General features: G+C 41.8%; 1 protein-coding gene across 1 annotated transcript in view; it reads left to right on the top strand.

Annotated features, from left to right (window-relative positions):
• The window catches only part of slc38a4 (solute carrier family 38 member 4), an 87393-nt gene that overhangs the window by 60948 nt on the left and 11633 nt on the right, over window positions 1–14812 (top strand). The window lies entirely within an intron of this gene.

Genomic DNA, 14812 nt, shown 5'->3' with positions numbered 1-14812 from the left:
CCCGCGACCTGGCTTCAGATAAGCGGAAGAAAATGGATGGATGGATGGATAAATGACAATGGCAGGGCCCACAGCAACTTTCAGAATAAGGTGAAAAGGTTTATGTGAAGTACCGACAATATGACAAATTAATATATTAAAATAATTATAGTTATATATAATTAAAGCCAACAACAGACTCAAATAAAAACATGTTACTCCTTGTGTATCTTCATGATTCAAGTTTTGCATGCAAACTATGAAATTCTAACTTTTGAATGGGGAAAACAATTTGCCCATTACATTTGAAATGGCTAACAATAAAAATAAAATGCTATAAATATTTTCACTTCTCTATGTGCCTTTTCCGTTTCAGAGCTCACAGTGCAATAGCTGCTCTACCCCAATGCTCTGCAACCTCTTTTTTTTACCAGCTAAATTCATTTCCTCTTTCACTATATAAACTCTCTGCTATTTTGTATAATCCATGCCATATAATCATTAGATGTCCACTAACTTTTCTGTTGTAGGATCCACCATTTGCCTGTTCAGTGCTGATGTTATTGCATTGGCTGGAATGTTCCACAGTATAACATTAACCTTATCCATTCTACATTTATTCATTTACAGGTGTATTTGTCGCTCAAAAATACCTTGAAAATGTTTAACTAATGGCTTCACCTGCTTGTCTCCATAGAGATAGAAAGTTAAAGCGATACCTTGGATCATTCTCCCTTGACACATATAACCTTTATATCATAATGAGGAACCTTTAAGTGAAAGTAATAATATCTCCATGGAAACAAGCAGGTGGCAGACTCTTTAGATAGATAAGAACCATATTAATCCCCAGGGAAATTGCAGTGTATTCAAATATTCAAACATTATATAAAGAAACAGAATTGTCAACATCTAATACTAGTTCAGATTTGCGGCAATTGTTGTCTTCTTGAGAGGGGTTGGACTCTCCATTTCTCTGGCGTTGCCCGCGGGGAGCGGCGGCGAGCTGGTGTGGGCTTGCTCATTGCCCCACAGCTCAGCCGCTGCGTGTTGGGGTTCACTCCGGTGAACGAGAGGGTCGCGTCCCTGCGCCTTCGGGTCGGGGACAGGTCTCTCACTGTTGTGTCGGCCTACGGGCCAAACAGCAGTGCAGAGTACCCGGCCTTCTTGGAGTCCCTGGGAGGGGTACTAGACAGTGCACCAACCGGGGACTCCGTTGTTCTCCTGGGGGACTTCAACGCCCATGTGGGTAACGACAGTGACACTTGGAGGGGCGTGATTGGGAGGAACGGCCTCCCCGATCTGAACCCGAGCGGTGTTTTGTTATTGGACTTCTGTGCTAGCCACAGCTTGTCCATAACAAACACCATGTTCGAGCACAAGGGTGTCCATCGGTGCACGTGGCACCAGGACACTCTAGGTCGGAGGTCGATGATCGACTTTGTTGTCGTGTCATCTGACCTCCGACCGCGTGTCTTGGACACTCGGGTGAAGAGAGGGGCTGAGCTGTCAACTGATCACCACCTGGTGGTGAGTTGGATCCGCTGGCGGAGGAGGAAGCCGGACAGACCTGGCAGGCCCAAGCGTATTGTGAGGGTCTGCTGGGAACGTCTGGCGGAGCCCTCCGTCAGGGGGGTCTTCAACTCCCACCTCCGGGAGAGCTTCTCCCTGATCCCGGGGGAGGTTGGAGACATGGACTCCGAGTGGGCCATGTTCTCCACCTCTATTGTTGATGCGGCTGCTCGTAGCTGTGGTCGTAAGGTCTGTGGTGCTTGTCGCGGCGGCAATCCCCGAACCCGGTGGTGGACACCGGAAGTAAGGGATGCCGTCAAGCTGAAGAAGGAGTCCTATCGAGCCTTGTTGGCTCGTGGGACTCCTGAGGCAGCTGATGAGTACCGGCAGGCCAAGCGTGCCGCGGCTCGGGCAGTCGCAGAGGCAAAAACTCGGGGTTGGGAGGAGTTCGGGGAGGCCATGGAGGAGGACTATCGGACGGCCTCAAAGAGATTCTGGCAAACCGTCCGACGCTTCAGGAGGGGAAAGCAGTGCTTCACCAACACTGTTTACAGTGCGGGTGGAGAGCTGCTGACCTCGACTGGGGATGTTGTCGGGCGGTGGAAGGAATACTTTGAGGATCTCCTCAATCCCACTGTCACGTCTTCCGAGGAGGAAGCAGAAACTGGGGACCCAGAGGCGGACTCGTCCATCACCCTGGCTGAAGTCACTGAGGTGGTTGGCAAGCTCCTCGGTGGCAAGGCTCCGGGGGTGGATGAGATCCGTCCTGAGTACCTCAAGTCTCTGGATGTTGTGGGACTGTCTTGGCTGACACGTCTCTGCAACATCGCGTGGCGGTCGGGGACAGTACCTGTGGAATGGCAGACCGGGGTGGTGGTCCCTCTGTATAAGAAGGGGGACCGGAGGGTGCGTTCCAATTACAGGGGAATCACACTCCTCAGCCTTCCCGGTAAGGTCTATTCCAGGGTACTGGAGAGGAGAATCCGACCGATAGTCGAACCTCGGATTCAGGAGGAGCAGTGTGGTTTTCGTCCTGGTCGTGGAACACTGGACCAGCTCTATACTCTCCATCGGGTCCTCGAGGGCTCATGGGAGTATGCCCAACCAGTCCACATGTGTTTTGTGGATCTGGAGAAGGCATTCGACCGTGTCCCTCGTGGTGTCCTTTGGGGGGTGCTCTGGGAGTATGGGGTCCGGGGCTCTTTGCTAAGGGCTGTCCGGTCCCTGTATGACCGGAGCAGGAGCTGTGTTCGCATTGCCGGCAGTAAGTCAGACCTGTTCCCAGTGCATGTTGGACTCCGCCAGGGCTGCCCTTTGTCACCGGTTCTGTTCATTATATTTATGGACAGAATTTCTAGGCGCAGCCAGGGGCCGGAGGGGGCCTGGTTTGGGAACCACAGGATTTCATCTCTGCTGTTTGCAGATGATGTTGTCCTGATGGCTTCTTCAAGCCAGGACCTGCAGCAGGCACTGGGGCGGTTTGCAGCCGAGTGTGAAGTGGCTGGGATGAGAATCAGCTCCTCCAAATCCGAGGCCATGGTTCTCGACCGGAAAAAGGTGGTTTGCTCTCTCCGGGTGGGTGGTGAGTCTCTGCCCCAAGTGGAGGAGTTCAAGTATCTCGGGGTCTTGTTCACGAGTGAGGGAAGGATGGAGCGGGAGATTGACAGGCGGATCGGTGCAGCGTCTGCAGTGATGCGGTCGCTGTATCGGTCCGTTGTGGTAAAGAAGGAGCTGAGCCGGAAGGCGAAGCTCTCTATTTACCGGTCAATCTACGTTCCTACCCTCACCTATGGTCATGAGCTTTGGGTAATGACCGAAAGGACAAGATCGCGGATACAAGCGGCTGAAATGGGCTTCCTCCGCAGAGTGGCCGGGCGCACCCTTAGGGATAGGGTGAGGAGCTCGGTCACACGGGAGGAGCTCGGAGTAGAGCCGCTGCTCCTACACGTTGAGAGGAACCAGCTGAGGTGGCTCGGGCATCTGCTCAGGATGCCTCCTGGACGCCTCCCTAGGGAGGTGTTCTGGGCATGTCCCACCGGGAGGAGGCCCCGGGGAAGACCCAGGACACGCTGGAGGGACTATGTCTCTCGGCTGGCCTGGGAACGCCTTGGGGTCCCACCGGAGGAGCTGGAGGACGTGTCCGGGGTGAGGGAAGTCTGGGAGTCCCTGCTTAGACTGCTGCCCCCGCGACCCGGCCCCGGATAAGCGGAAGAAAATGGATGGATGGATGGCAATTGTTGTGACTCCAAAAAAAAAGTAAAATGTCTCAATGCTGACAACCTATGTAGACGAATAACCAGTGGCATGCCTCAAATAATTCCCAGACAAATTTTGCATGTTCTCCCTGTGTCTGTTTGGGTTTCCTCCTCCAAGTGCTCAGGTCTTCACATCAATCCAGCAAGGAACTGACAAAGATTCTGCAGCTCAAGATCTGAACATGGACTTTGACGGACTAAAGTGTTAGTTTAGTTTAAATGAAAAATAAAATGCAGACAACAGCACTTCCTATGAGCACAATAAAGCAGGACAATTAAACTTATATGCACAAATGATACATAAGCGTGGACGTGATCTGAATATAAACAAAACTGAATTTAATTGCCGTTCCAACTTCACTGCAGTAAAACTATTTTGAGTTGTGGCAATAATTGTGGCGATAGATTTCTCTGCAACTCACACTCTCTTGCAAACTCCGTTGTGATATCTGCTGTGGTCATATCTGTTAATGGCTCCTCCCCTTCCCAGCATCACGGCTCTCTTCTGCAAACAGGAAGACATCACCGCAAAGGCATGTTGAGCACTTCCTGATCACGACGGACATGACCAAACAGAGACAATGACCACACTACCTAGAATGTGAACTATTTACAAACAATATTTAGGTAACAATATACTACTTATTATGGATTTGTCTTCCTTCTAATTAAGGTGTAGTAATATAACATATATTTATTTTTGATCGAATTGCATTTTGTACCAATATACAATGAAATTCAAGTCAAGAATATGAACTTGATACTTTCAGGTTTATCTTTGTCAGTAAGTATTTTTGCTTCTTGTTTTGGTCAAATATAAAAGGTGTTCTTTGGTGCTTTAAAAACTGACAATGGAAATAATATATTTTTTTATTTCTAAGCGATCCAATTCCTTTATTTCACTTAGAAACCATTCTATTTCAGTGACAATATCTCGCCTGGCCACATTTGCTGTTGAGACCTTTGCCTGGGAAACCTAGTGACGTCTGCTTTTTATCATGGTGTACACTGAACTGGTATATGTCTGATATGGAGCAATACAGGCAGCTTAGTTTTGATAGGCTAGCCAGAGGTACAGCTAATACCCCCGTGATGCCCTGATTTTACCCTGTGCGGTGAACCTGATTACCCTCCTGTACCCTTTGGTGAGATTGGAGTCCTGCGGCGGAAGGACTGACCATGAATCAGGTTTAAAGAGATCCAAATACCAGGACAGTACATCTGAAAGACAATATGCTTTGAGGGTGAGGGGAGAGAAAGGAGGTGTTGGCCAATTTTAAAATGGACCACAGTGAATCTTGGCTCAATGTGTCTGGAATGTTTTAATGTCAAACGTGATCTGGAATAGGGGACCCTCACACAGTGTGTTCCAGACTAACAGCCTAATCTACCAAGAGGTGAGTGAGGTCTAATCTATACAGTTCAAAACTTATCTAATTAAGAACCAGAACATCAGTCTGGAAATGAAAACTTTTGACAGTTTAGTTAGTAGATTTTATTGGGTTCATTGAATTTCTGACTGGTTTCAATACTGCACTATGAAACTTGTCTGATGTAGGGTCCACCACCTGTTTGTCTCCATAGAGATGTTATTGTTATGCTTAGAAATTTTCACAGCATGGAATTAAACTGCTCTACTTGCATTAAACTGAGACAAGTCAGTGACGCCACCAGGCCAAGTTAAAGTTTGGATTTGTGGAGAAGCGATTATGCTCATTTTGTTTAAGCAAACTCCGTGCATGCTACTCTGAAAACTTTTCCACCATAAAAGATGGATTTTTACATGCTCCTGCACAAATATCTGTTCTATCTTTTGTACAAATTGTGTTAAGCTCACACCAACTGCAAGTGCCACTTTATAGGACTGGACTCTTTCATGCTAAAGCCATGCTAATTACCCATGATGCTCTGTGACACTCCCACACCCCTCAGTGAAACCACACAGGCTCCCATCACACACATATGAACTCCAATCCGGTCCACGTCCAATTAACTTCGAATGACGTGTGAACCCAGAGGTTAGCAGTGAAATGGGGGGGCACTCAATCGAACGAACAACAGAGGAAGTGTGTTCTAACAGGAATCAAAGTTGGCAAGAACACATGGTAACTTTGATTGGTAGCTAACCTCAGCATGCATCTATTGCCTTTATGTGACCAACTTATCTTGAAAGTTAAAGGCGTTGTAGCTGAACCTAATTTTACTGTCTGAAAAATGTGGAAAAACAGAACTTGCTATTTTTTAAATGTTTGCCGGAGTCCAAATCCTAATTATTCACCACGAGTTTGTAAGCGCATTTCACAACTTTCAGAAACAAGACCAATTTTTTCATTGCATCTCACATATTTCTAGATCTGTCGAAGTCTTAAAGTGTCTTCCTCTGGCCATGTGTGGGGTGACCTTTGCCACACTTCTCCTGCCTCTTTGTCTCTGTTTCATTCTTGCATCTCTTTGTTGAAGCGAGCACATCCTACACCGTCCACCCACCAAGAGTCACAGGGTTCACTTGTCCAACTCTGGCCCATCTCTTGTGGAAAGTTTTTGGACAACGGCCCCCTCCCTGCACCCTGGGGCCCCTAAGGCTAACCTGATCCCCCATTTGTGCTCCTGTCATAAAGAATTCGCCCACTAAACCACTTTCCCACCACTAAGAGGATTACTAAGGTTATGCCGGTGAATCGAGGGATGCGCTGGCAAATCTACACATGCGAATGATAGTGAGTTTAATAATGTTGAAGGATATGAAATTGGAATATGACATGGGTTAGAAAGGAACTGGATGCTTGGTCAGTAGCAAGTTCAAACTGTACCAATTTTTATATATGTTACTAAAATCATTAATAAAATCATTTAGTCTATCTGTCCAAAGCTCTTGCATAAATTAGGATCACAGCTTAAATTTGGAGACAGGTGCATGCATGCTGTGTTACTACTATGATACTGATTATGTATGTAAAATTGGTCAAATCAGTACCATTGGTCATACTGATAACATTGGTTGTATAGGTAAAATGTCATTGTCACAGTGGTCTGATATGGCAAAAGAAATCTGTTATTTGGGACAAGTTAAAATGTGTTTCAAACTGTCAACAACAATACATTTCCTGTGTCATATAAAAATATATATAAATCAACTTTTTAACTCTGCACTAACGCAATTCTTACATCACTGAACATGCCTCCAGAGAGTGCTACACTGCAATATGACTGATGCAACTCAGCAGGAGCCTAATAATACAGAACGGCCTCACATTATGGCACTGTTTCTGCTATAGTTAGTTAACAATAGTCAAAGGGTCCCTATTTTCTGACTTATAATGGTATGTTACGTAATGTTGTTTCCTCATCAAAAACATATACCTGGAGTTGTGTTTTGTTTCATTCAATGCATTTAACACACAGACCCTGCATACTTAAATTGAGCTCTTCTCTCAATCAGAAAACAGTCTGGTCTACCTTGTGTCATATGGAAATACAGGAAGTGCTCCACTGTGTTTTAAACTCCATATACCTTCACTAGAATCATTTGGATACTTTCCGCTCTGGAATACTTAACTAAGAATAAAAGGTAGGTGTTAAACTACCACTACATGACATGACAACGTGGAACATTTGGAGCTTTGGAGATAAACCAGGATTATTCAAACTTGTGTGAATGAAATAAAACACAGCTCCAGGCATGATTTTGAGGAGGTAGCAACATTATAACATGACTAAAAGACTAAAAGCTCACAAGAGAAACCTTTAAACAATTTTATATGCATAGCCATGATCAGCCATGAGAAAAGATTAGGTTTATTTTCAAGCCAAACTTCCTGTGACTGACTACTGTGATTGAACTGGTGACGCAATGGTAAAGGATCAGATGTTTCCACAGTTAAATTCGGCATTGTGAAATTTCTATTTGGCTTGTAAATTTTGTAAAAGGGCTAGCCATAGATGACCAATGAGCAAAATCAAGCCCTGCATACCAGTACAAATAAGTTTAAAACCCATATGCATTTGCCCACATCCTGAAATGTCCCTTTCACCAACTATTTCATGCATGTCTAGATTACACTGGCATTCTTCCATTTTGTTTTGGACAATGGGACAATGGCATTTCTCTGATACATCCTTTTAACCCGGTGGTATGCATTCCTTCGTCATATACATGGTCTACGTGAGCTGTGCCACTGCGACCACTGGAGCACAAAGGATGCTGCTGTCCATCAGACTGAAAGGCAAACAAGTGGGTGCAGAGGAAGTGGGTTATCTTTTCATGTCCCACCCACCAGCACCCATGGGCCTTCAGACACGGGGGCAGAGCTGATCCCAAACCAACACAAGCGACTGCGACAGTGGCGACGTAAAAACAACTTTGACTACACTACGGACTGGGAAAAATACACGTCCGACAGTTCTACGGAGATAATGGTTTGATATGTGCTCCAGTCTACAGCCTGTTTAGATGAAGAACAGATGGCATTGGGAATAAAACTTGATTTCTAGACAAGGGAATTTACATGTTTGTACTGTGCCAGTATAGTTAATTTTCTGGGTACTCCAGTTTTCCATAACACTAAAAACATGGAAGCATCAACTCATAGGTCAGATCTGTGGAAAGGTGAGCCCCCTCACAATAAGAAGGCATCAGCCAAGGTATTTCTTTTAGCAATAACAAGTGAAATCGAACAAATGCAAGAAAGATTATGCTTAATTCAAAACTGAGGGGCATTTTGCACAAAACAATTCTATCTCCATGGAGACAAGCGGGTAGCGGACTCCCTCCACAAAAGTTAGACAGTGCGCCTCTAGTGAAACCCTGTGAGCTGAGTTCAAACTGCGCCTATTTGGCCGCAGATACAATTTCCCAATATGTAGGAGAAACAGACACAAAAACTCTCTTATTTATGCTGTCATAGGCATCTTAAACCAATCACTACTGTACCTATTTATGTATTTATTTATAATACATTAATATTTATTTATTTATTTATTATTACTATTACTTTTACTGTTGGCTATGGTCTGTATGTGTTATGTATCATGGTAATCTTACAGAGTTGTTCAGTATGATAACTATATCCAGTAAAGTAAAGAACAGGATAATGCGGGACAAGAAACTGAATTTGGCTCCCAGTGGGAAAAACCCATTTAAACCTGTAGATTTCCACCTTAAGCGTTTCCAATCTCCAAAAACTCTGTGCCCTCTCCCTTTGTTTTAATGAGATCTCCTTCTTGGAAGCCTAGTGTGTTTATATTGTAATGTGAAGATGGTCCGTGAAGATCGAGTGTTCCTAGAAGCCCCTCAGCAGGAAGAGGTGAGAGGGTCCAAGTGAGCCGGACAATCCCTGGTTGGAAGACGAGGAAAATGAAAAGTTAACGGGATCATGCTGTGAAAGTTTGGACACAGCACAGCGGGAGGTTTCATCTAATGAACCACAGAGTTATAAGACAATCAACACACACCACCACAGGTCATTTTCCCTGTGCAGGGTGAATGAGGATGAATAAGATGCAATTACAGAACTGTCAGAGGTGGGGGGTCAGATACATTACATGTGCATATTTACTTGATCTTTTTAAATAAAATTGTACTTCTCAGAGTAGTTTTCAGATGCCACACTGTTACTCAAGAACTTGAGTAAAAGTTTTGGGTCCCAGTCTCATAGTGATTAAGTCTACAAGTGAGAAACATTTATGTTGACAAAATTAAATAATGACGAATTACAAAAATTAGAAATCAGATGTTTCATCCAGAATGGTACTTAGTTACTTTTACTTCAGTTGAAGTTTCCTTAACTGTACTATTACTTGAGTCATGTTTTCAAGAGCCAATAGTATTTTAATGCAGTCAAAATATTATTCCATCTTTCCTTCATAAAATCCACTAGAAGACTGTAGAAGACAGTAAATGGCTATGATAATTTTATTTATTTATTTATTTTTTATGAAGTTGTCCTCTCACTATCAATAAACGCTTATGTTGTCAATAAATACTAAGCATAATTTTGTTGCTGTGTTGGTAATCAGACTTGTTCACTTTCCCCATCTTAGTCAATAAGAGGTGTCAGAAACACAATCCAAGCATTCAAATGGAAAGTGAAAGACAATAGGCTGCAGGCATTTTTACATAGATATATAAGTAAGTTATAACAAAACATTAAATACCAATGCAAAGATGATAAATGTACAAGTTAAAGCTGCCATCTTTAAGTGTATTTTTTTTCACCAGCAGATGGCAGGTGTAACCTGTTCTCCGCTCACCCCTCACCTGGTCTTTGTTCAGGCTCACCTGTACGCTCAGCTCTTCTTCTGTCAGGCCAAAACTGGCACACTATGAGACTGCAGCAACGTAGATAGCATCTAGTGGTGTTATGAGAATATAACAGGGGCAGGCCAGTCTAACAACAAATGGTAAGTTTGAAGGTAATCATGGAATTGTGTTGTGTGCACCTTCAATGTCGTCAGTACATTTCACAGCAAAGTCACTGCAGGTCAAACCACATGTAGATTAGCCCTCACTCAACCTGTTTGATGAGCTTGGCTTCAAAGTGTCCAAAACTTTCTCTATATTTACATTTTTGAGAAGTTTTGGAGCGTGAGTGTAAACATACCTTGAGACTCTTTTGGATAATTTTAACATGTTTTAGTAATGACCCACTCCTCAAAACATTGTCAGTCCAGTTTGAAATTGACTTCTGAAGCACTGACGAACAATTTTATGGACTCAGTAAGACAAGCAGTTCCGGTAACAATGGTATGTAGTATTTGGGTGTATTCACACTTTACTATGAGGCTCGGAGGCACTACAATAGAACTTGCATACAGGCTACTATAATAATGTTTCTATGTTAAAGACATGATGTTGAACTTTACATGTGAGAGATACAAATATAACATGCATTCTTTTACAATTTAAGCAATGAGCTGTGTTTTAGATATGAACTGCTAATACTATATTAGCACATTTTTCTTTTATTACATACCACAATCTAATAGAGTGATGGCCATATTTTTGCTGTTTTAAAAATCAGATTTCTGTTTTACTTACATTTTACTTGCTCACTACAAGCTGTTTTTTTAAGGTATTATCAATTTTGTATCCAACCTGTATTTCCCATGACTCATGCCATAGCTACAGTGTTTATGTTTGTCATTCTATGACAAACTAACTTACACTGACTTCCGACGTGCAGTAATTAGCACTATCCACACTCCCTTTTCCACGCCTTCAAACGATTGTTAAAGCATTGAGACCACAGTTAGAGCTTTGTACAAAGAAGCTCTTGTTCGGAAATGTCACATGATGCATTTCTATAACAACAAAGTATTTGCCAGAAGAAATATGGACTATTATTAATGCAGTGTTTGGGTGTGTTCACATTCAGTATTCAAACTGCTGCAGCCTCATTATTGGTATATCTTTTGCTGCAGTTCACAACATTAATGCATTTTTCTTACAAAAGTTAAATTAAACGGAAATTAAGAATAATAAAAAAAAACAAAAAAACAAAAAAAACAAACCTAAGGAATTCTGCTTCATTCAATTGGACATATTTTCCAAAGTTGAAAAAAGGCTGTTTTCCCCATTCATATAATAACAAACAAAAACTATATTTTATTACCACAAACATACAAATAAACATCATATGAACAACTCTGGTGCAACCTTGTAAAAAATTAACACACTGCTTTACTACATTTCCCTGATTTCACTGTCCTAACAAAAGGTTACCATCAGAGATCAATGTGGATTGTAGAGAGGGCATACTGAAAATAGGTAGATATTTACACATTTTATTTTGTGCAAAGTCTGACAATGGTGTAAATTTTATAATGTAAACATTTATATATACTTTTATGATGATAATCCTTTTTCCTTTGCTCTAATGTTTTTGTTACCATTAGAACTTATATTTTTATTCTATGCACTACTTGCTATAGCTCTTTGATTCATAGATAACTAACAAGTATGCCTGACATATTTGAACCAGCACGAAATGATTCAAATCAACAAAGTGTGCGCCATGCTCATTAAATAATATTCAGTAGTGCTTTGATTGATCAGCAGTGCAATTAAGTGTGAATATGATATAATTTGTTTGGGAAAATGTATATTTGGGGCCTGGACATTGATGGAAAGGAGGAGATGGAGAGGCTTAGGGGGATGATGAGTCTGCTGCTGCAGTGAATGGTTGTAGCATAGAACAACATGAAAATGGAGAGGAGCAGACAAGACAAGAGGAACAAGGAAAGACATTTTACAAGTATCATCACTTAAACCAGTTTTTCAAAGTTTAGTGCAGAGGTATTTTCTTGAATACTTTGAGCCTGAACAATTGTCCTGTTTGAAAGAGGTGAGAGTTCGCCCCTGTGTGTACCCCATCAGCCACGGCCCAGTTTCCTGATCCGTATTAGACCTGCTAAAGCTACACACAAAGACACACACAACGCACACACCCAGTAGTGCTCATGTGTGACTGTGGACCCAAGAATGCAGTCCGATTATTGAGTCGGAGAGAGAAGGTCTATCAAACTGCCCTTTCACTGTTTACTATTCAATTATTCATTTGTTCTTTCATGGAGGTTTGCTTCCTGGATTTCAAGTCACATGTGCCTCAAAGGAAAAGCACTTTTAAATTAATTATATCTGCATTGAAGGGGAACATTTGCACGTTTCCAAGATTTTTGTGAGGTTGAGCTGCACTATAAGCAAAGAATATTACCTACCAATCGTGACAATGGCATTTTTATAATCTATTCTAATGAGAAAATGACTCAGCAATGCCAACATAAGTTTATTTACCATCTGTATCGGACCGGGGATATGAACACTCAATACAGTGCGATAGTATTGTCCATTCAAGTCTGGCCATGCTTCCATTGTAGGGAGTATTATAACCTCTGAGGCCAGATAACAAGGCTTGGTCCTGGTACAGTGGTGCAATTTTTCCTATCAATCCTAACTGTATATAAAAGTGGTTTTGCAGCAACCCTTAACACAAATATGGTTTTCAACCTGTACCTATACATACATTTATATTAGAACACAAAAAATGTATTACAATTCCCCTGTCAGAGTATTATGTGTTAACTGAAATTCATGGTGGTTTTGATATGCAGTATGTCCATTATTTAAGTTTTTATTTTATTTGTATTTCTTTTTAATTTTTCTTCAAATATAGACAAGAGGTCAAACGTACTACTGGCCATTGTTTTAAGACATAACTTTTACTTTGATCAATCTAGTACGATTTTATCCAACCCTTTTAAAAAAGACAACGCAACTTTTTGTTTAGACCTGAGGCATTATGAACAGTGGCGGTAAAAGTGCTATTCAAACAGTCACAAGATCACAAGTGAGGGTCACGGACATTTTAGAGAGTTTAAAAACATAATGACGTTACATAATGTGCAGCAGAAGAAAGATCTCTTTATTTCAAACCTGACATTTCATCGGCCAGGTCAGGCTCATTCACAGCTCACCATTCAGGAAAGTACTTTGAAAAATCCCATTCTTGTGCACATGACCTCCAGCTGAAACTGAGTCTTGTTGTGCTCAATCCCATTTCTGCCCATCAATTTAACACAGTGGTTCTCAAACTTTTCACCAAATATTTTAAGAAAACTATGATTAAAGTAGTTCTAAATAATGACTCAAAGGAGAAAAACAGTAACAGTTTTGTCTCTATAATAAAAAATCAATGAGTTGCAGGAGGCCACATGTACCACAAGAGGTATAGTACCACAGTTTGAGAAATACTGATTGATCTACACTATTCTGTCAGCTAGGTACTCCTGACCATGGACCCTGGACAATATCTGGTGATTTTCCAGAGTGATTTAAATGTACTAAATGATGGAAATCTGCAGTGATAAATGACATAATATTACATGTAGTTTTATGATAAGTAGCTCGAAACTATTATTGCTATAACAAGCATGCAGTAACATAAACAAAATCCGTATATTTATGGACATTATCTTGAGATGTTGTAAAGTTGCATTATGAGTACCAGCGCCTTACAGTACTCTCCGTGATGAAAGCCCAGTTCAGTGACAATGGCCTCATCAATGAAGCATGAGCAGAAACGTTCACAGACCCAGAGGAAATCTGACACTGAAACTTGACCCAAGTGTGAGAACCAAAGCAAAATGGCCGCCCTCCGTCACATGACACAAGCGTTCCATTTGTGATCTTCTAAACTCTGTGAGGTCTGCTTTGAACCTGCCCATATCCTCTGATCTGAACTGACAAAGAAATTAGGATACTTAAGAAACATTTAGGATCAAAAGGAGAAGATCAGGGAGAGAAGGTTGGACACTGCAGTCTCAATAACTTGGTCAGTGTTTACAGTCAGTGCGGTTGTAAGTAGTAGTTGCTCATTTGTTTAGGATACAACTCATTATAATGTTTTTTTCATATTATATAACTCTCTAATTCTATTTTGCATTAACCAAACAAAACAAATCAGGAAATGGATTCAAACTGAGCTCACTGACAGTTTACAAGGGCAAGAGTATAATATATATGTACACAGTGTTTTATTTCCCATCCCTGAGTACTGGAAGCACTTATATCATAGCTCACATTTACTCAGAGACAGTAGGAGCAAGGTGGATTGAATACACTTGCAAGGGTTGGGTTGAACGAGCAGCCTTCTGGATTTGAGACACTACCACAGAAACTATAATTAGAACAAATTTCAATCAAGACATTTATTTAGACCATTCTTATTATCAAAAATACTGTGCAAAAACATTCTTTCTATATGAGCTGGATCGCCTCTCCACATACCTAACATGTAACTTAGCCCTGTGGCGTCACCTGCTTGTGTCCATGGTGATAGATATGTTTAATCCATTACTGCATTCAAGGCACCTACCTGGGTGTTTTGCTGTTTTTGTTTGTAATAGAATAATGGTAAAGCAAAACCCATCAGATATAAACCAATTATACTTGTGCTTATGAAATCCAAACATTCCTCGAGGAGAACGCCATGAGACCCGATACAGATGGAGGGTCTATATTGATGAGTGCAGTGTTATTGAAGTCAAGGTCATTTAGGCACATGTCTCTG

Source organism: Periophthalmus magnuspinnatus, chromosome 23 (assembly GCF_009829125.3).
Source record: "Periophthalmus magnuspinnatus isolate fPerMag1 chromosome 23, fPerMag1.2.pri, whole genome shotgun sequence".
Classification (NCBI taxonomy): Eukaryota; Metazoa; Chordata; class Actinopteri; order Gobiiformes; family Gobiidae; genus Periophthalmus; species Periophthalmus magnuspinnatus.
The sequence above is the reverse complement of the archived record's forward strand: the minus strand, read 5'-3'. Positions and strand labels throughout refer to the sequence as shown.